Below are 20284 nucleotides of genomic sequence, written 5' to 3' on the forward strand. Positions count from 1 at the left end.
AGTGGTTCGATCGTTCAGTCACCATGAAAATGACGGGTAGTACAGGGATTTGTCTCATCTTCGTGCTTGGGGTTTCAGACTTTCTTGTGGCATTATTTGTTACGCTTTATCTAGGCCTAAATCGGCCTACATTTCAGAGCTATTTATGCTTTTTTTTTAATAGAGAGGGTAAAATACTCTGGAAGCACGCATAATCACTGCTAATTGTAGTGCATTCGCTTGTCCATGCGTAATGGTTTCAATATCGGTTTCCTGTGCTAGAGTGTTCGAATCCTGCCGTTGGACAATTTTAATGTTTTCTTAATTATATTTAACGCCGTACTTTTATAAAAAGGATCACTTTGGAAAGTAACAAGGCCGTTTGAAGCTAAAAGGACGGAGTCTGGCGAATTCATGTACAACCCATAATTCCCGTGCTGGCTGATTGCCCTCCTTGCAGCTGCCGTAGTCACATGAGCCACAGTTCCCTCGAGTAATAGCATGAAACTATGGTGAAAGCATGTCGGCTGCACATGTGATCAAGAAGAAACAACATATGTCATCAAGAAGAATTGCCTTAGACTGCACAAGACCACCGGAGATAAACGTATATATATATATATATATATATATATATATATATATATATATATATATATATATATATGGTGCGCTTTCAACTTTGGTGTAGCTCACGGCTAATAATAGTGCGCTGAAAACGAAGTGAAGAAGGCGTAGGCGCATCAAAAGCGCTGACTTCAGCTTGCAAAATTTATTGAAGGAACGAGTTAATGTACACTTCAACTGCGTACGCATCTACAATGCAACGAAATACCATGACAAGGAATCGTGATTAAATGAGTTATTGCATGAAAGGTATGAGAAAAAGCAAAGGCGTTATAAAAGAATCAAAAGCAGTGTGCTGCTCGGCTATCACCAATTTGCTTAATCAAAAATGGAAACTTCTTTTTCGGCGAGGTGCCCATGTCACACGGGCACCCACGAACTCCTTTAGTATAAGGGAGCGTGAGACTTTCTAAGGTAGTTCGACTTCAAGGAAGTTGGGGCTTTGTCACACGGTCAATTACGAGTTTTTAAAAGACGCCACAGAGGCGCCAAGCGGTGCTTGGTTTTTGTAAAAGTTCAAAAATGCAACTTCTAATTACACTCGCTGCTCTTACAATTAACGCTGCTTACATACAAAATAGTATTCAATATATTTCACGCGAAAAACGTACACCTCGTTAAAATCAAAGTGCCCTCGCTAAACATAGCAGTGCTGACAGCGATGCTAGCCACCCTGTGCTTACCTGCGTTCTTCTTTGCGGCGTGGTGAGTAAGCTCGGCATTCTGTGACCCGACCTGGTGCAATCTATACCCACAACGCAACATTTCGTGCACGGTGACCTCTTAAGCTTTCTATTTATTTTGTGTAGTGTACTGTGCCGTGTCAGTCATGAGTGACGAAGCGGAAGATATCAAGAAAATGCGCTAGATTGCCCTCGGCGTGGACACAAGATTGGTTCCATGGTTACAGAAATCGAAGCGGCCAGAGCAAAAGAGCGCCCTATCAAGCGTCATCTCGTTCTCAACAGCCTCATGCTTAATGCTGTTGTGTTGTCCGGGAGAAGCGCGACAAGGCAAGTTTGGGCGTACCCACGGGGCGCTCGTTAGATTGAAGAAACGCTGCCAAACCTAGATGAGCGGAACTTCCGGCAATCATTCAGGATTTCAAGAAGTACATTGAAATACTTCGTAGACGTCTGCAGGCTCACCATGCAACGCCAAACAACAAACGTGAGAGAAGCGCTGTCCGTGGAAAAGCGGGTCGCTGTTGCTTTGTATAAGCTCTGTCCCTCTGCCGAAGGTAGAACAGTAGCCAATTTGTTTGACTTGAGGAGGTCGACATTCAACATCATTTACGCAGAACTTTGCCAGACCATCGTTGATACAATATAAGGCCAGGGGATCGAGACTGATCGCAGCAAATGACATGGCAGACCATATACGGGAGTTTTGTGCTGTCGCTGGCTTTCCAAAGGCAGTTGGAGCACTGGATGGATGTCATATTCCTGCATCTCCACCAAAGGAAAGCGCCATCGATTACTACATCTACAAAGGCGAGTAGTAGGTGAACTAACTACAATGAGCGGCATCCGAATGCGCCGAAGCAAAAACTGTAATTAGTAAAACTGTAAATCGAGTCGTGTACTGCATAAAAATTGTAATATCTCGCCAGTTGTGTTCTAGTTTGTTAGTATGCACTCAAGGTATTTCCCCCAAATTGCTCATCTATAAATTCATGACGCCACTAGTGAGCACCTAATTCAGAAACGCTTTGTCCTCGTATCATGACCACTGCACACACGTCCCTTCTCGTTATGTTACACAAGTATGTGTATTATTAATGCATTTCACCTAAACTTCACACCTGAATGCAGTGAAGTTTGTGTTGCAGATTTGGTCCTGACCACTACGTGCATTTACTTGCAGGTACAGTGTGATTCTTCTGGATCTGGTCAACTACAAGTATTTCCGTTATACCAACGTTGTCTCCTCAGGCAGATGCCACGACGCACTGTGTTTCACACTTCCATCTTGTCAAGATCAATTCTAGCATCTGCGTTTCAGAGCCCAACCATTTGTGTTGGGACTTCTGTTGTGCCCCCATTGATCTTGTGTGACCAAGCTTTTCCACTGACACCCAGCCTTATGAAACATTTCCCTGGTTTGAACAATACTCTAGCAGAGGGACAACTTTAATTATGAACTCGCCAAAACGCGAAGAATTGTCGACAATGCTTTCGGAAGGCTCAAGGCACGCTTCAGATTTGTCATGAAGCGTATGGAGTGCGACATCAGCAATGGGCGTATTGTCATAAGAACATCTTGTGTGTTGAACAACATATGCGAACATTTCAACGATTACGTATCACAACAGTGGCTGAACTAAGCAGAGCTGCAGAACACAGTAGACCAGCAACCACGTCACACCACCGAAATGCAAGTTACATGTGGGAGAGATGTCCGAGATGCACTTACTCACTATTTTCAGCTGCATGAAGACCACTAGATGCAAGGAGTTGGCCCAGTACCGGCCAACTGTTTATTTTGTCAAAACTGCGTCGACGAGATCCACAAGGATTTCTTGAATATTCATTTGCCTTTATCAGACAACAATCTCTGGAGCCGTGGCTCCTTCAAGAGCTTTAAGTCTCTCGTTATTCTCCAGCGTAACATTCTGGACCTTTTAAGACATTTATTGAGCCAAAAATTACAGGCCAAGCATATCAACCGCCTGGGCGGCAAGTCTACGCTGTTCTTCCCCTTCAGCGCCAAGCCAGTCGAGCCAGGTGGTGATGGAAGGGGAAGGGGGAGGATAGGAATCCGATTGCTGAGCAGCCGGGCAGTAGAAAAGGAAGCGAGATAGGAACTAATAAACATTATTTATAAGCCAGATCGTCGCATACGGCCCACCCCGGGTTGATCTTTCACGCGCTCAGGAATACGTGATGTATTTTTGATAAGCCTTTACCCCAGAAACGTGAGAGAGGCGCGCCCAGTCTGCCCCCAAAAAAGTAACGAAAAAAGCAAATGGTCAACACAAGTGAATGCGCCTTCGTGTTCGCTTGATAGTTCCATTGTCAGCATGAGCGTTGTGCACACACGCACTAGCGTTCAACCTGATCGGCTGCGTGCAACTTGTCTGAGCGCATTGTAAGAGTGCAGCATACTGTAAACGCTCAGAAAATTGCCTAATAAATCAGGCAACAAGCTGCGTGGTGAATCACATGCGAGAGTCATTTGATTACTTGCGGATACCGTTGAGTCCCGTATTAACAAGGGCAGCAGTACGTCCCCACCGCTAGTACGTTTTACCAATAGTTGCAAGAAGTGCTGAACCTCGTCGAAGATGCCGGCCAATTTCGGCGGTACTTGCAGAGTACAAGACGCCCACAAAAGTAACACGATGCCGCTCGCACATTTTGCAACAATATGCGCAAGTACATTGAAAACACGACCGTTTATCTCGTAGGGTGCGCACAAAATATAACGATATGCTACTTGCCTGTATCGCTGCGTCAAATTGTCGCCTTTCGCCTGCACTTGCTTCACAGTTTTAACAACGCCATTTTCTCGAAGAGCATCAACACTCGCTGCGTACACTTTAGCGCTGTGCTCTTCACAGTTGTGGCAGGTGGTGCTCCCAAAAGCTAATTCAAATCCACGTTTCGCTCTCTGTCCACATTGCTGTCGGCGGCGGAGGTGGCCTGACTGGATGAAGCTTCCTATGTCGAGCGCTCCACAGGTGGTGTATCGGCCTTGTCACGTGTAGACAGCTACGAACCACAGACACACCGACAGACCACGCCTAAAACGGCAAAGGTGAAAATAAGATGACGCCAAGCGGCCTAGGTCGAGAGTATAGTCCAGCAGCAAGTATAAATGTTTCCGAATTGTATTTCAGCGTTTCTTTAATTCAGTAGAACTCTTTGAAAAAACAACGACAACAGTTTTAATGCGAGCCATAATTAAATTGTCAGTTTTACAACAAGTATGGGCACGAGAGTACTCCCTTCGGCCGCTGACCAAAGGCTGCATTAAACTCCTTTAGCGGAAGGGCGACCGTGTGACACCGAGTGCATCTCCCTCGAGATAAAGACGACGGAGTTAAAACAAGTTTGTGGGTGCCCGTGTGACAGGGATTTTAAGTGTATCTTTGCTTTTTTTTTGTCTCCGTGTGTGCCACACCTGCCAATCACCCCAATAAGGAATACGCAATTATCATTTGACTCAACTCTTGTTGTAACCAGCGCCTTGTGCTGTCTACCCGGACAGGTTCCTCTGTCGCTGATGTCACTGTGCGTGATGCTGTTCAACGTTCTTCAAATGATTGTCGCCTTCGAACGCTGTGTGGAGTACACTGAACTTCCTCCGGAGGTAGGTAAATCAAAGAACAACACTCATCACTTAGAATGCGTCAATGTGTGTCAGTCCCATGTTGCCCGCCCTTCCTGTTCGTTTACCCATGAATTCTTAGAATCCGTATGATATTTACGATACCTCGAAGCATTCAAACCAAAGGCTTGTGCTGAAAAACAAATACACATAGGTCGAGCACAAAATAATAAAATTTAGTCAATCATTGGGATGTTTGAAGGGAAAGGACTAACCTGGTTCGAAAATCAATAAAATTATTCGTCACAATGTCGATCTCCTCCACATACAGACCAGCCGTCTCAAGTATCTGAGCAATGGTAGAAGCCGTCGAAGCAGTTCAATTAATAGAGCGATGAAATGGGCTAGTCGGTGTACGTTCAATGTTATTGCGCTAGGCACAGCACACACTAACGGGGACAAGATGAACACTGAACGGGAGCAAAGACGCAAACTGACACGAAGAACCACTGCGAAGGATCGCAGTGTTCATCTTGACCAGGTTAGTGTTCGCTGTGTATAGCGCTATAAACAAAAAAAGCAGTTCATTGATTCTCTGCATGTTTGAAATTAGTCCACAGCTAGTGGTATAGAAATCAATGGTGCTCATAATACCTCACCTCTTCTAGCCCATAATAAGCATTACCGGATAGGTTGAGGATGTTGGTGGCGCAGAAACACCCATTTTCTAGCGTTCATGTACCATACTCAACGTTTATGTACCATACCATGCGTCACAAGGATTCTCGCTCTGTTTTGTCAGACTTTCGCAATAGTTGGCCGGACGTAAAGGTTGCGAGGTGGGCTGCTGCCGTCACGTGGGGGCCTGTCCCTTTCTCGTCAGCGTCGCCGCACGCTCACTTCAGACACGTGTCACGTCACGTGTAGACAGCTACACGTAATTTGCGAAGGCATTTAATAGTCATAATAGTGTAAATGTAGATGACTGGTAGCACCCACCGTTGTTGCCTAGTGGTTATGGTGTTAGGCTGCCAAGCACGAGGTCGCGGGATCAAATCCCGGCCACGGCGGCCGGATTTCGATGGGGGTGAAATGCAGAAAACACCCGTGTATTTAGGTGCACGTTAAAAAACTCCCAAGTGGTCCAAATTATGCCGGAGTCCCCCACTACAGCGTGCCTCATAATCAGATTGCGGTTTTTGCACCTAAAACCCCATAATTTAGAGTATTATTAGCTGTGTAAGTAATCAGAAACAATTGAACCCAAAAAAATTGATCAGACAGAATACCTATATGATCAGATTTATGCATACCCATAGGGATACATAGGGCTCCATAGAAAATGCACGGGGAAGCATAAAGCAGGGGTGGGCCAATATAAATTTGGGGGTGGGTCAACTTAATATTTAGGGGTGCCCAAACTGTAATTTGTGGGTGGGCTAGCTTTAAATTTTGGGTTGGGCCAACTTGAAATTTAGGGGTGACCAACTAAAACTTGGGCTGGGCCAACTTTAAATTTAGGGGTGAGCCAACTTGAAATTTGGGGGCTGCCCAACTAAAATTTGGGCCTGTTCGCGCCTTTTATCGTTTTAACTATCGATGATTATCTCTCGCCGCCCTACCGTCGGTTGCGGTACATACCCGTCAGGAGAGATAGGACGCCTTAGCAGGTCACGTCAGCAAGATGCTCTGCATCACGACAGCGTCATGAATAACGTTGCGAGTGCTCCTACTCCTGGTGGGGCACCCTGCTTCGGTATCGGAGTGACAAAAGACAATTTTTCGTCGAAGAATATGTCAACAACCATCAGCGTTCTTAAAATCCCATCAATTACATGTGCCTCCTGAGGCATCGTTCTTCAATCTGACCGTGACAGTACTCGTGGTAAAACCAGGCATAAGAAAGTTAATTAACGAATCTTGGCTAAATAGCAAACGGTCAGTGACCGCTACTCGGCCATCTACGCGACCATGCTGAAAGAACTAATAGTGAGAAAGCACCATGACAAGGGTTCAACAACTTTTAAGAATTATCCTTGCTTTGAAGTAGATCACCCGGTATATCAATCATAACACACCTAAACGAAAAATTTGCAGCTGAGGTGAGAGAGGATGTAGATATACGCAGTAATTCAATGAACATAGGCGTGCATTGCCATTGGTTAGAGAGCTAGAACGAATGCAGTTTTCTACCATTTCAATTCAGTCAAAAAACTTCGATTGGTGCTCAAATAGTTACGCAAGACAGCACTAATGATTACACAGACATATAACCTGTGTATGGTTTAGTTTGCTTTTGTCGTAATGATGTACGCACAGTGGGCCAGTGGGGGTATACATACCCCCACTGGCCCACTGTCAAATTCAAAGATAATAAAGTCTGCATGGCATGCATACTGTGAATCCAGCGCATTCGAGTTTTGAGTGAATTAGTGTTTCCCTAATTTAGCCCAGGCCGGGCTACGTTGACCCCTAAAGACCTGCCGCGGTGGCTCAGTCGTTGCGCTAGTTGGCTCAGCTAAGGCGGTGCGCTGCTGAGCACGAGATCGCGGGATCAAATCCCGGTCGCGACGGCCGCATTTCGATCAAGACGAAATGCAAAACGTCCATGTGCTTGAGTTGTAGAGAACGTTAAAGAACCCCAGGTGGTCGAAGTTAATCCGGAGCCCTCCACTAGGGCGTGCTTCATAATCAGAACTGGTTTTGGCACGTAAAAGTCAAAAAGAAGAAGTTGACCTCTAAAGAATTTGTCGTTAAGCTCCGCTACAACCTCTCGCGTTTACGCTAACGACGCCATTCTCGCTCCCCCTAGCGTCGCCGACCATCCTCCCCGAACTCTCAAACTGGAAAACTAAACAATGCTGTTCCTAGAGATGGTGCTGCAATGCTTCAACAAAACGAAAACTGCCTAGTGAAGATTCCTTCCAAACAGAACCTTATTCGTGTACAGGTAGACGGTGTAGATGTACCTACACTAATCGACACTGCGGTGCACCTTTCCACCTTGCATTTCGCATTTTCGCCATACGCTCAAGCAAATTCTGCCATCATGTTGGCGATGGTGGAATAGCTGCTATCGTAATATGTCACTGTCGTTCGTGCCTGCATCTCCAAGCGCCACACAGTTCTATTCACCGTCCTTGTCGAATACCACTATGACGTGATTCTAGGCGTTGACTTCCTCTCCACACACTCCACCTTCATTGACTGTTTAGCCAACACCATTTGTCTATATATTACTCTTCTATATCCCACTTAGCCACTCCCGAGTCGCCTCTGCATGTTCCGCCGATTACGTTCGCTTGCCACCGCAAACAATAACTTACGTCGATTTCGTGTCGTCCTCGCAAATTCCTAAAGCTGACTATTATTTGACGCCCATCATTGGCATCTTCCTGGCACACTTTATCACTGTACTTATAGTAGCGAACCTGTTGTCTATTACAGCTTCGCACCGTTAGTGCTACCACAAGGCATCTCACTCGCCTTGATTTACGCCTTAGACGAATGCAAAGTGAAAACCTTCACAGTGGCTGTTTTTCCGGGTTCCTCTGCTCATCAGCAGTCAGCCTCTTGTCCTGACGGCGCCATTGCATCAATGATTCTGACCTAACACCTTGGCAGACTACTGGTTCCCACCATGTTCTGCTTTCCTACTTTGGCATCTTTACATCAGCGACCGTCCCTTCAGCCAAACTACTGGTGTGACTCATCTCATAAATTCCGGCGATGCGCATAAGCACCCGTTATCGGGCGTCCTTCACTCAGTGTCAAATTATTCAAAGTGAAGTTGACGAGACGCTCGCCAAGAACATTGTCCAACCATTTTGCATCCTTGGGCATCATCTGTCGCGCTGGAAATAAAAAAAAGGCACTTGGCAATTCGGCGTACATTATCGGCACATTGGAAGAAATTACAAAAAAAGAATGTATACCCTTAGTCATGCATTGATGATGCGTTTTGATTGCCTGCATGGTGCCCACTATTTTTTCTTCATCTACCTACTTACGCTTCGGGTATACTGGCAGATTGCCGTGGACCATATGGACCGTGAAAAGACGGAATCGGTAATTCATGACGACCTTTATCAATTCGAGGTCGTGTCATTCGGCCTGTGTAAAGCTCCGGCCACATTTTAACACTTGATGGCCTCTCCACTCAGACGGCTTAAATGTTCGACATGCCTACGTTACATGGACGACGTCACAGTTTTTATTTTGTCACAACTTGCGAAACACACATAGATAAGGAAAGGGCAAAAAAAACATATATTCTGCAAAAACAAATTGTGGAGAAACCATCAGCAATGATTGCCAGTGTAAGTCAAACGAACGAACGAAGATCCCTTAGTGAAAAACCAATATGGGCTTGGCTGCCCACTGCCCCCCCCCCCCCCACCCACCAGCTGTTGACGGTCACGCAGGTCCGAGCTAGACCACATGGCTCCCTCTGATCGTGGGTGTGATTTATGATGGATGGGATGGTTGGTGTATGTGTCTATTTGGGCATGTCTAAGTGGAGTGGTGAAGAAATGTGCACTCGTCGCAGTGGAGTCATTGTATAGGACTACAGGGAAGAATGGCATGAGGTAGGGTTAAGCGCATATTGGTTAGTTGGAACCACGGAACGGTTGCTTTTCTGGGGATGGATTTGTTGGGTAGGGGGTAAAGTTAGAAATTAGGCTTTAGTGCTGGCGCCGGGTGTGATAGGTTGCGGGTATTGACAGCACCTTGGGGTCACGGTCTTCTTCCTGGTGCGGCGTCCTGGTTACAACAGAAGCTCGGGCAAAAGCGCGAGCTCTCTGGTTTCCGCGAGAAGACTCGTGGCCTGAGGTCCAAACAATTGTGATGCTGAGTGGGATGACGGTAGCTCGGCAAAGGATGCGAGGGATGGCATTGGGTCCTCTAAGCCATGCTCGACAATCTTCGTCGGACCGGACAGCAGCTCAACTCGTCTGATTGTCACTTTGTGCATTGCCAAATCACATTTCCTGCCCACGTCGTTGACGCTGATAGTGTGCAACTATGCCCGGCGGAAATCAGCGCCATCATAAGCTTCCCTGCTCCCGGATCTGAAAAGAATGTCCGTAGCTTTCTCAGGCTATGCTCATACTTCTCCCATTTCGTGACTAATTTTGCGGACATGGCGAGGCCACTTACTGAGCTGCTGAGAAAAGGTGTTTTTTTTTCACAGTGCCCACAAGAGGCTTCAGCGCTTTCGCATCTCATCATACTGCTCACTACTCCTGCGATCCTTGCCAATTTTTCACCCTGCTGCGCCTACCGAGGTCCGTACTGATGCCATAGGCCATGGAGTCGTTGCAGTGCTAGCCTACCGCCAACAGTTACGACCGCGTCTTCTTCTTCTTTCTGGGGTTTTACGTGCCAAAACCAGTTCTGATTATGAGGCACGCCGTAGTGGAGGGCTCCGGATTAATTTTGACCACCTGGGGTTCTTTAACGTGCACTACAACGCAAGCACACCGCGTCAATGCTTACGCTGTTTGCGTGCTATCAGTGGCTGAGCGCAATTCCATCACGGAGCACGTGTGCTTGGCTCTCATTTGGAAGGCTGCGAAGTCCGCATTATTACGGAGGACCTTTTTTTGTAGTTACTGACCACCGCGCGTTCTGTGGCATATCCTCCGTCAAAGATAATCCGGGATGGCTTGGGCGCTGGGCCGTGCACCTACAATATTTTTTTATTTAGGTCATCTACAAATGCGCCAGCCTGCATGCAAGACGCAACTTGCTTCTCCAGGTATCCTGGACATCCCGTAAATATCCTGTGGCCAAACACAGTCGGTCGCCCTGAGAACGCTGATGAGGACACCATCATCGCGGCATGCTGCCGGACGCCTTGGCGAATCTCGTACTTACGAGCGTGTCCGCAGTCATTTCCTTTGGCCAGACCTAGCACACTTTATCCGCCATATCGTGGCCACTTGCAGATCATTCCAACGTCGCAAGACGCCCCTGCCTCTACTTGCTCGTCACCTTCAGTCAATGGGCATACCCACGGAAGCGCTTTTGTGCCTCGGGCGAGATCTTCTGGTCCCTCTTGGCACATCTACTCTAAGAAAGAAATAGGTAGCCCTAGCTACTGATTACGCCACGCGCTACACAACTGCCCGAGCACTGCCAACGCCACCTATATATATATATATATATATATATATATATATATATATATATATATATATAGCACAAGGCATGTGCAATCCACTCCATGACGTCATGCGACCTGGCCCGACTGTCATAGAGTCTAATGGTTACGCACCCGAGTAGACAGCGGTGATTTTGACGTCACCGCTTTCGTCACGCTAGGATTAGCAATGGAAATTTCAGGCATAGTAGCATGACGTCATGAAGCAGAGTGCACCGGACTTGTGCTACCTATTTCGCGTTGGTGCTGCAGACACAGTTGTGCAACTGTGTCTGCAGGCTGCAAGGGATGTCGCAGGGTTCCTGTTATGTGACGTTATATTTCTTCAAGGCACCCCGCGACACTTGCGCACTGCCCGTGTCCGTGACGCTCCGTCTGAAGTTATCGCCGCCACCCTGCGTCGTTCATTTTTTGCTCAACACAAATTCACCACTTCTTACCATCCGTGGACCAACGGCTTCACGGAACGCTTGAACCACACTTTCACGCGCACTCTGTTTTGGCTGACCACTGTGATTGGGACCTTTTTCCTGCCAGCGTAAGAGTTTCTTATAACTCATCTCGTTACTATACAGCTGTATTTCCCCTTTCCACCTAATTTACGGTCAAGAGCCGACTTTCTCTTTGCACACTGTGTTTCTACCATCAGCTGTCTCCACTAGCGAGTATGCACGTGGTGACATCTCGGGGGCTGACTACGCCCGTCCATTTACCCGCAATTGTCTTACGGTGTCACAATGCAACCAGTGACGTTGGTACAATCTTTCGAACCTAGACGCCCTCTTCTCTCCTTGTACGCTTGTGCTTCTCTGGACACTTCTCGTCCTGTGGGGCTCTCCGAAATGCATTTATCCCTGTGCACGGGACTATCTTGTGCTGTGCCAGGTGACACCCATAACCTATGAGATTGCCCCTGTCAGTCGCACCTCGTCATCTCTCGTCCCGTCCACTGACGTTCATGGTGCAAGGCTCAAGGCGTAACACTCTGCTTCCCACAGCTGCATTTAGAGCTCTGAGACGATGCTTCTGCTTACAGGAATAATTTTATGAAACAGTAATTTCCGTTACCCAATAGCAGGTCTACCATGTTTGAAAAGGTGATGATGATGACGACTACGACATAGCCTTGCGCTGCCGGTTTATTCGGGGCAGTGCAGCGTGCCTCCATGCTTGTAAATACAACTGATATAGTGGCTCCCATGCCTCCTGCGACGTGGCAGTATGAACTTTTTGATGCCAATCATTTTGAAAAGTTGAGCTAAATGGAGCTGAGCATCGGGTTATTCGTTATAATTATGGTTTCTATGCGGGTTACTTGTTAGATCAGCTGATCGGTGTATTCCAAGATATCTCAAAGGTAAGGCACTCTCTAGTAGACAGTTATTCAGGTGGTTAAAGGGAAGGCACTGAAAGCCTCTGAAATGCCCTTTAGGCAAGGCTAAAAAACTTCCATGAAGGAACAAAGCAACGGTGAGAAATTGACACTGTTAGGATGTGTGGACAACCAAGCACAAATTCAAAAATTTGCACCAGTGAAACAAAACATATTAGTGCTTGCATTTTTGCTCCTGAATCATGTCTAAGCTTCTATATAGATTGACGTAATTGTTGAATCACTGGGCTGGTAGAGCTTCCTAGTGGTAGGAATATTGCTAAATGTGGCATAGACACACGGGAAATGTGCACGTTACCTACTAATTACTTACTGCGTGTTGTAGCTTCATCTACAAAAACCTATTTTGCTTTTTTAAAAACACAGCAATGCTGCAAATATTGAACCTTTGAGAAGATAATACGTGTTTATTACAACAGTTCCTTTATTTAGTCAAGATTCTTCAAAGAAAAGATACTCTGGAAGCTAGTTCGTTATGGGAGTTTCCGTAATAATGCACATTTGCAGCTAGTGGCATGTCCAAAATATCCAGGAGTGTTGTAGCGCGTGTTGCTGTAGAGCAATCGTGCCTCGATATTTAAATCGAATAAACAAAATTCTAATCACAGAACGGAAATTATAAAACGCAATACGCGTAGCATTGTTCGATGAATGCCGTGCTTCATCGTTATTTGTACAAGCTGTAGCTACCGAGTTTGTTGTGAAAGCTCTGCGGAAATATTTCTGCGTACATCGTTGAGGTTTATTGTTGGAATCAAATAACATTCCAGAGATTTCAATAACAACAGATAACTTAAAATCGACGGGAAGAATTTGCTGCATTTTTCGCATTACGTTGCAAGCAAATTTCACCTGCATCTGTTTTTCCCCAGAGCGACGTCCCGAGAAGGGTCAAAGAGAGCAATGTCCCACCAACCGAGTGCCTGGATGGTTGGCCAAGCTCGGGAATGATTCAGTTCGAGAAATACTCGGCTTCTTATCGCCCTGGTGTACTTCCCAACGTACTCAAGGACGTCACAATCACCGTCAAGCCGATGGAAAAGGTGCGTGCGTTCAGCATCAGGTTTCGGTCACCGACGGTCACGAAGTCATCTCTTTTGTTGGAAGTTAGAAACACGTTTTGCACGCTTGAGAATTTTCGCATTTTGTGCAATATTTGACAAAAATATTTCGGTGAGGAAGCCCCGGCACACAGTCAGTTTAGTTGTGTCGAATATAACGTTGACCCGCCGGGGTGGCTCAGTCAGCTAAGGCGTTGCGCTGCTGAGCACGAGGTAGCGGGATCGAATCCTGGCCGCGGCGGCCGCATTTCGATGGAGGCGAAATGCAAAAACGCCCGTGTCCTTGCGTTGTAGTGCACGTTAAAGAGCCCCAGGTGGTCAAAATTAATCCGGAGCCCTCCACTACGGCGTCCCTCATAATCAGAACTGGTTTTGGCACGTAAAATCTAGAAAGAACAAGAAACTCTAACGTAGCAGAACCAGGCCATAACTACATTTAAACTGTTCCGCTTATTCTTCTGCATTTAAAACACAATTTACACGGATTAACTTTATCCCACAACGACAATTATTATCTATCTCACGTGCCTTTCCTTTGCTTAACAATGCGCACCCGGTACTTCAAGTTCACTAACGGCGTGCGCGTTATCAGGATGAGATAGCACCTTTGACAGCAAAATAGCAAGCGCAGTGTTTTCAAGGAAGGAAATGCGATTAAGACACATGACGAAGATTGTTGTCGGATCAAGGTAAGTCGCAAAGGGCGTACACTGTTTTCAGAGTACATCAGTACAGCTGTCTTCCTCCTATTTCCATACCTTTTGCCCACGTGTAGGGTAACCAACAGAGTATCCACATTCTGTTAGTGTTCCTGTGCTTGCTCCTGTCTTTTCGCCTACGATGAGTAGTGCGAATAAGCTGCAAATGCAAAGCAGACTGCTTCCTCAGCTACGTTTACTTGTGCCTTCTTCAAAACAAACTACTGCGTCTACTACGTGCTTACTGGGCCTATTGTGAGTGCTTGCACAGGTGCTACTGCTGTAACAGATAAGCTACTTGTTGTTGTACCGGGAATATGGAGCAGCTCGATAAACCATGGTAGTTGCAGAGCTCTATTCAACTGTTGCAAAGAATCTTTACGTCAGCGACTCTTAACCATATTGGAATGTAGAACTCGCTTTGCTCGACATCATCAACTGCACCGAACTCAAACACAACGAAAAAGATAATATCAACCGAGTAGAAAGCAGATTTTTATTTTTTCTCGCAGTTTGTAGAGCTACGTATTTGAAAAATTCAAAATTACAAAAAAAAATTCAATCATGCTTGCAACTCCGTAACTGACCAATAAAGAAAGAAAATACAAGTTTGTAAATTGTGCATATTGAAACTTCTGATACGCACAGAAGCGATGTATTATACGTCGCTTTGAAACATACCGCTAATTTGTTATTAATTGCTTTTCCGAAACCCTTGTCAGCATTGCAAATGCTTCATGTAAACTATAAAGTTAACTACACTTTTTTATTTCAGATGCTCAGACATGTAGTTTGCCGAACTGTGACATAGTTTTGATGCCTAGTTTTACTATTGAGCAATTTTGTATGACCTACCTTTTTTTGCCTTGGCAATTTTGGTAAATTTTGTAAATATTTCATGTCTCGAATCAAAAATAGTCGCTAAAATTAAGCCTTGTCGAATAAATGCAACGCATTTCATTCAAATCGGTTGAATGGTGGTCCTATGAGAGCATTTCGTCATTTTATGTGCACTTCAATGCTCAAATTAGAAATAGCCCTGAACTAAAGCTTCCTGTTAAGAAAATCGCAACTATGTCCATTTCGAAGCAAATTGGATAAAAAATTGTTGCTTCAAATTCACAGCGGCGTCTCACAAACATTAACCGCTACTTTGTTTTTACTTTATGACACGGTGGCGAATACCTTGATGACATAATACGCACAAGAAAAAATTGAAAGCTACTGATACAAGCCATATTTCTACGCAAGACACAAGACCAAACGTGTATGCTGAAGCAAAGTTTAAGCACCAAAGCAGCACACCTTGAGAGGAAAGCAAATTGAATACCGACGGCATGCAGAACAGAACGGGAGACGGCTCCATTCTGGCCCACACGGCGGTCACGCCAACTTACTTTATTTTTACGTCTGGTTTTCCACGTGGCATAGCGTGGAACTGAAAATATATTTCAGCGCACCAAAGTACGTTTGATGCAGATATTACAACAGCAATTTGTGGAATGCACAGAATGGCTCGTGCCCTGGCTCCATTAGAAATCGAACATAATGGTGCAGTTCTTCATTTGCTAAACTTAACATTATTGGGTGTATTTTTACGTATAGTATTTGTTCCAGTGCATGTAAAAAGCAGATGACGGGTAGCCACCACCAATGCAGCAGCGAAGTTGTTCTCCGATTGGCCATTGTGTCCTTCGATGGTTGACCCCAGACCCAGTTCAGCATTTCTAGTTCGATGGTTGAAGGATAAGACAATGCAAAGGAAGAGACCAGGCAAAATTACATTAAATTATGGGGTTTCATCAGTGCCTAAAGCAACAATACGATTATGAGACAAGCCATATAGTGGGGACTCTGGAATTCATTTTGACCACCTGGGGTGCTTTGACGTGCACCCAATGCACGGTACAAAGGCGTTTCTGCATTTGGCCTCCACAGAAATGTGGCCTCCGCGGCCGGGGTTCGATTCCGTGACCTCGTGCTTAGCAGCCCAACTCCATAGCTGCTTGCCACCTCGGCAGGTACCAAGAAAAATCAGGCATGCTGAAAGGTAGTAGCTTACGTTCAAGCGTCTCAATGCCACAAGGACATAAAAAAATTCGGTGACCCTTCCACTCCGTGAAGGTGGTTAACCAGAGCGAAGCTGAAACGTGCGACCCCGGTGTTTATCACAGGGTTAATACCGATGTTTCATTAATGTATTTCTCAATTATGAGGTTACACGCACGTTCGGTTGCGTCGGAGAGAACGACGTGACTTACGGTATGCCTCAGTCCTCCGTTTTCGCTTGCGTCTGATGTCTCGAGTTTGCTCGGCCTCGTGGTTAGCAACAATCACCCGCCATTTCCGCGTACGATTTTCGAAATTAAATTGCTTCAAAATTAAATCTGCCCGTTACGTAAAACGATGGAGGCTCATACCCCCGTAAAGGCGGCCGTAAACGACAGAAGAGAAGTGAAATTCTCTGCTGGAAGGATGAGCGGCAACGAAGCCAGCTGTGGAAGAAGGCGACAACGACGAACGCGGGAGCAGTGGCACGAGCGCGTGCCGAGCACGACCGCAACCTGAGGAGCGCCAACGAGCCAGCTGCGGAAGACGACGGCGACGCTCGAGCCAATGCTGATGATGATAGTTTTCAGTACATATGTGATTTCGCCTAGACATATCAAGTTTCGCTTTCAAATTGGCTGAGGTTTAACTCTTGTAATCACGAGTTATCACGAGCGAAAGGTCTGTTTGGCTTGGCTTTACAAAGACTATGCACACAGTGTTTCATTAGTGGACGCATCCGCGCTTGGTAAGCTTCTGTATAACGTGCTAATCTGGCCGCCCTTTGGCTCCAGTGTTTCATCAGCCAAACTTGCCTTTGCTTCTGATTTCACTGTCAGCTGCCTAGCTATATGTACTGGATGATTGGACTCGCCCTGTCGCTAGAGCTGAAGCGTACGCACAAACGCCCAACCAGCGCGCGATCCATGACGAGACTAAGTGACCAAGTGCCGTCGAAGCAGCCGTTATACCCTCGCCTAGTCACGTGGTACGTCAGCGGCGAGGCTCCGGCGAGCGCAGCTGCGATGCCTCTCCACAGCGAGTTCACGTCACACATGCCCCACTTGTGCTCCGGCGGCTCAAGGTCATTGCAACGCTATGAATGACTTTCCGAGCAAGGGCGTAGTAGAGCTTTAGCTCTAAAAGCAACTTGAGAGGCCACGTTTACTGTGGAGTTGTGTGTACGGCAATGATGTATCATCGCAAATCAGCATCGATAAAGATGTCGAACTTCTGCGTCACGGAAGCACCTTAAACATTGATCTCTTGCTGGATTACAAAAGCACGCAATGCAAAACACAAGAAAAGGTCAACGTCACGAAAATTTCTCAAGGGAAGGTCAAAATAGCAAGCCGTGGTATGAGAAGAGGCAATAGCTTCATCCAAAGGAACGCAATGGTAACTGGTTCCAGTGACTGTGGGTACGGCGCGATGCGAGCAGGAGAAGACACACACAGTGCTCTGTGTACTCCTGGCCGTCTCATGTTCCTAAAGTATGCCTACACTCATGAACCACGAAAAAACCTATGTGTCCGCCCTGTTGATTCCTATGGCAGTTCGAAGAGTACGGAATTGTCATTCCTATCGCAGTTCGATATAGGGGGACTAGAATACCGCTGAGCAAGCTGAGAAAGCCAGGAGGCTCTGGTAATTTTAGACGAAGTATTGCTTATTTAATCAATAAATACTTAATAATTATAGCCGACTATGGTGATTATGATTCTATACATTCAGTTACATCGTACGACAAGCTTAAACTCGCAATGCATGTGCAGACCTGTACCACCTATTCCTTTCATTCTTTTAAAGCGAAGCTTCATACGGCTAGGCGAAACGAAAAAGCGTCTGTTCGTTGCCTGTCCACAGAAAATTGCCATCAACAGCAATGACTCGAGCGTCGTCGTCGTCTTCCGCAGCTAGCTCGTTGGCGGCCCTCGGCTTTCGTTGAGGCTCCTGCCACTGCCCGCGTTCGTCGTCGTCACCTTCTTCCACACCTGGTTGCCGCTCATCACTCCAGAGTGGATTTAACTTCTCTTCTGTCACCGTAATGGGTAGGCCGCGTTTACGGGGTATGAGCAGGTATCAGGGGCTTAAGCGGGTATCAGGCATTGATTGTCTTACCGTGACGGACCGATCTAATTTGGAATCAATTTAATTTCGAAGAATCGAAAGCGGCAATGGCGGGCGAATGCTGCTAACCACGCCACCGAGCAAACTCGACACATCGAACGCAAGCGACAATGGCGGACTGCGGGAAAACCATCAGTGACGCCGTTCTCTCCGTCGCAGCCGACCGTGTATGTAACCTCATAATTGATAAATACTTAAATGAGCCATCTGGATTAACCCAGTGATAAGCACCGGGGCCGTATCTTTCAGCTACGCTGGTTAACCATCTTCACGGAGTGGAAGGACCACCCGCCGGGGTGGCTCAGTCAGCTAAGGCGTTGCGCTGCTGAGCACGAGATCGCGGGATCGAATCCGGGCCGCGGCGGCCGCATTTCGATGGAGGCGACATGCAAAAACGCCCGTGTGCTTGCGTTGTAGTGCACGGTAAAGAACCCCAGGTGGTCAAAATTAATCCACAGCCCTCCACTACGGGGTGCCTCATAACCAGAAATGGTTTTGCTACGTAAAACCCCAGAAAGAAGAGGAGTGGAAGGGCCGATGAATTTTTTGTACACTCTACTAGATGCCAGGTTTTTTTTTTTTTTAAAGCAATCGCGCAACGAACCACTTAATTAAGGCGTTTGCCTGAAAAATAAGAGACGATGCCACGCGTAGCGCACATTTTCAGTTGCTTTTACAGCAAAGCTGTATATTGCTAGCCGATTTGTTCGTCCATCGCCTGTACGCAGACACTATCATTATCAGCAATGACTCGAGCGTCGTCGTATTCTTCCACAGTTGGCTCGTTGGCACCCCTCTGCGCAAACGCGCGCACGCGCTCGTGCTATAGTGCTCCCGCGTTCGTCTTCCGTCGTCTCCTTTCACAGCTGGTTCCGTTGCCACTCATAATTCCAGTGTAGAATTTCCCTTCCCTTCTGTCGTCGTAATGGGGAGGCCGTGTTTACGGAGGTGTGAGCCATTGCTTAAGCGGGTATGACCCATTCATTGTCTTACGTGATGGACAGGTTTAATTTTGAATCAATTCAATTTTGAAGAATCGCAAGCGACAATGCGACAACGGCGGACTGCGGGTATACCGTCAGTGACGTCGTTTTCTCCGTCGCAAGTGAACATGTGTGTAACATCATTAAGTAACACAAAAACGTAACCAGTCATTGAGCAAGACTTTAATGTACCGTCGGGATTAACCCAGTGATAAACACCGGGGCCGCACGTTTCAGCTTCGCTGGTTAACCATCTCTACGGAGTGCTTGGGCGGTGATATCTTTTACTTTAACATTGTAAAAAAATTGCCTGAGACAGCACCATTGGGCCTTTCCGGGGGGAATATGCGAAGAGGTGTTCATTATTTCGTAATAAATCGCACTGTTTTGTTAGCTGCTTCCAAATATCTCTAAGTAAAATATTATTATTATTTTTAAGAAACCTGCTGAAATTCACGAAATTAGGTTGCAGTAAAGAGGAGTGATATTGGTCTGATATTGGTCTGATATGGGCATGTGGCTTTTATGTACACAATGCTTCCTAGGTCATGAAGTTCATAATTATAGCTTTCCTAGGGCGCCACTTTCTATATTGTCATAAACGTCCGATGACTACAGCGCCTGTGTTGAAAACTTGCAATGAAGCATAGCAACAACCACGCAACATCTACCGAGCAAGGCTGCTGGTCATTGTCAGAAAACGGAAAACACCCGGCTAAATTTCCATCATGCAGAGGTAGGCTGACACTCTACCACGTTTCGTGGGGATCTGCGCGGAAGCCCAGAGACCTGAACTCTAGTTTGGCTACCATACAATACTTAGTACGGAGCAGTGGGAGACACAGCTCGCCATTTCGGACCTGTGAGTGCAACTAGCACTTCTGGATCAAGTCAGGCTGGGCGGCAGAGGCCAGTCGGCCCTGGAC

The sequence above is a fragment of the Dermacentor silvarum genome, chromosome 10 (assembly GCF_013339745.2).
Source record: "Dermacentor silvarum isolate Dsil-2018 chromosome 10, BIME_Dsil_1.4, whole genome shotgun sequence".
NCBI classification, from domain to species: domain Eukaryota; kingdom Metazoa; phylum Arthropoda; class Arachnida; order Ixodida; family Ixodidae; genus Dermacentor; species Dermacentor silvarum.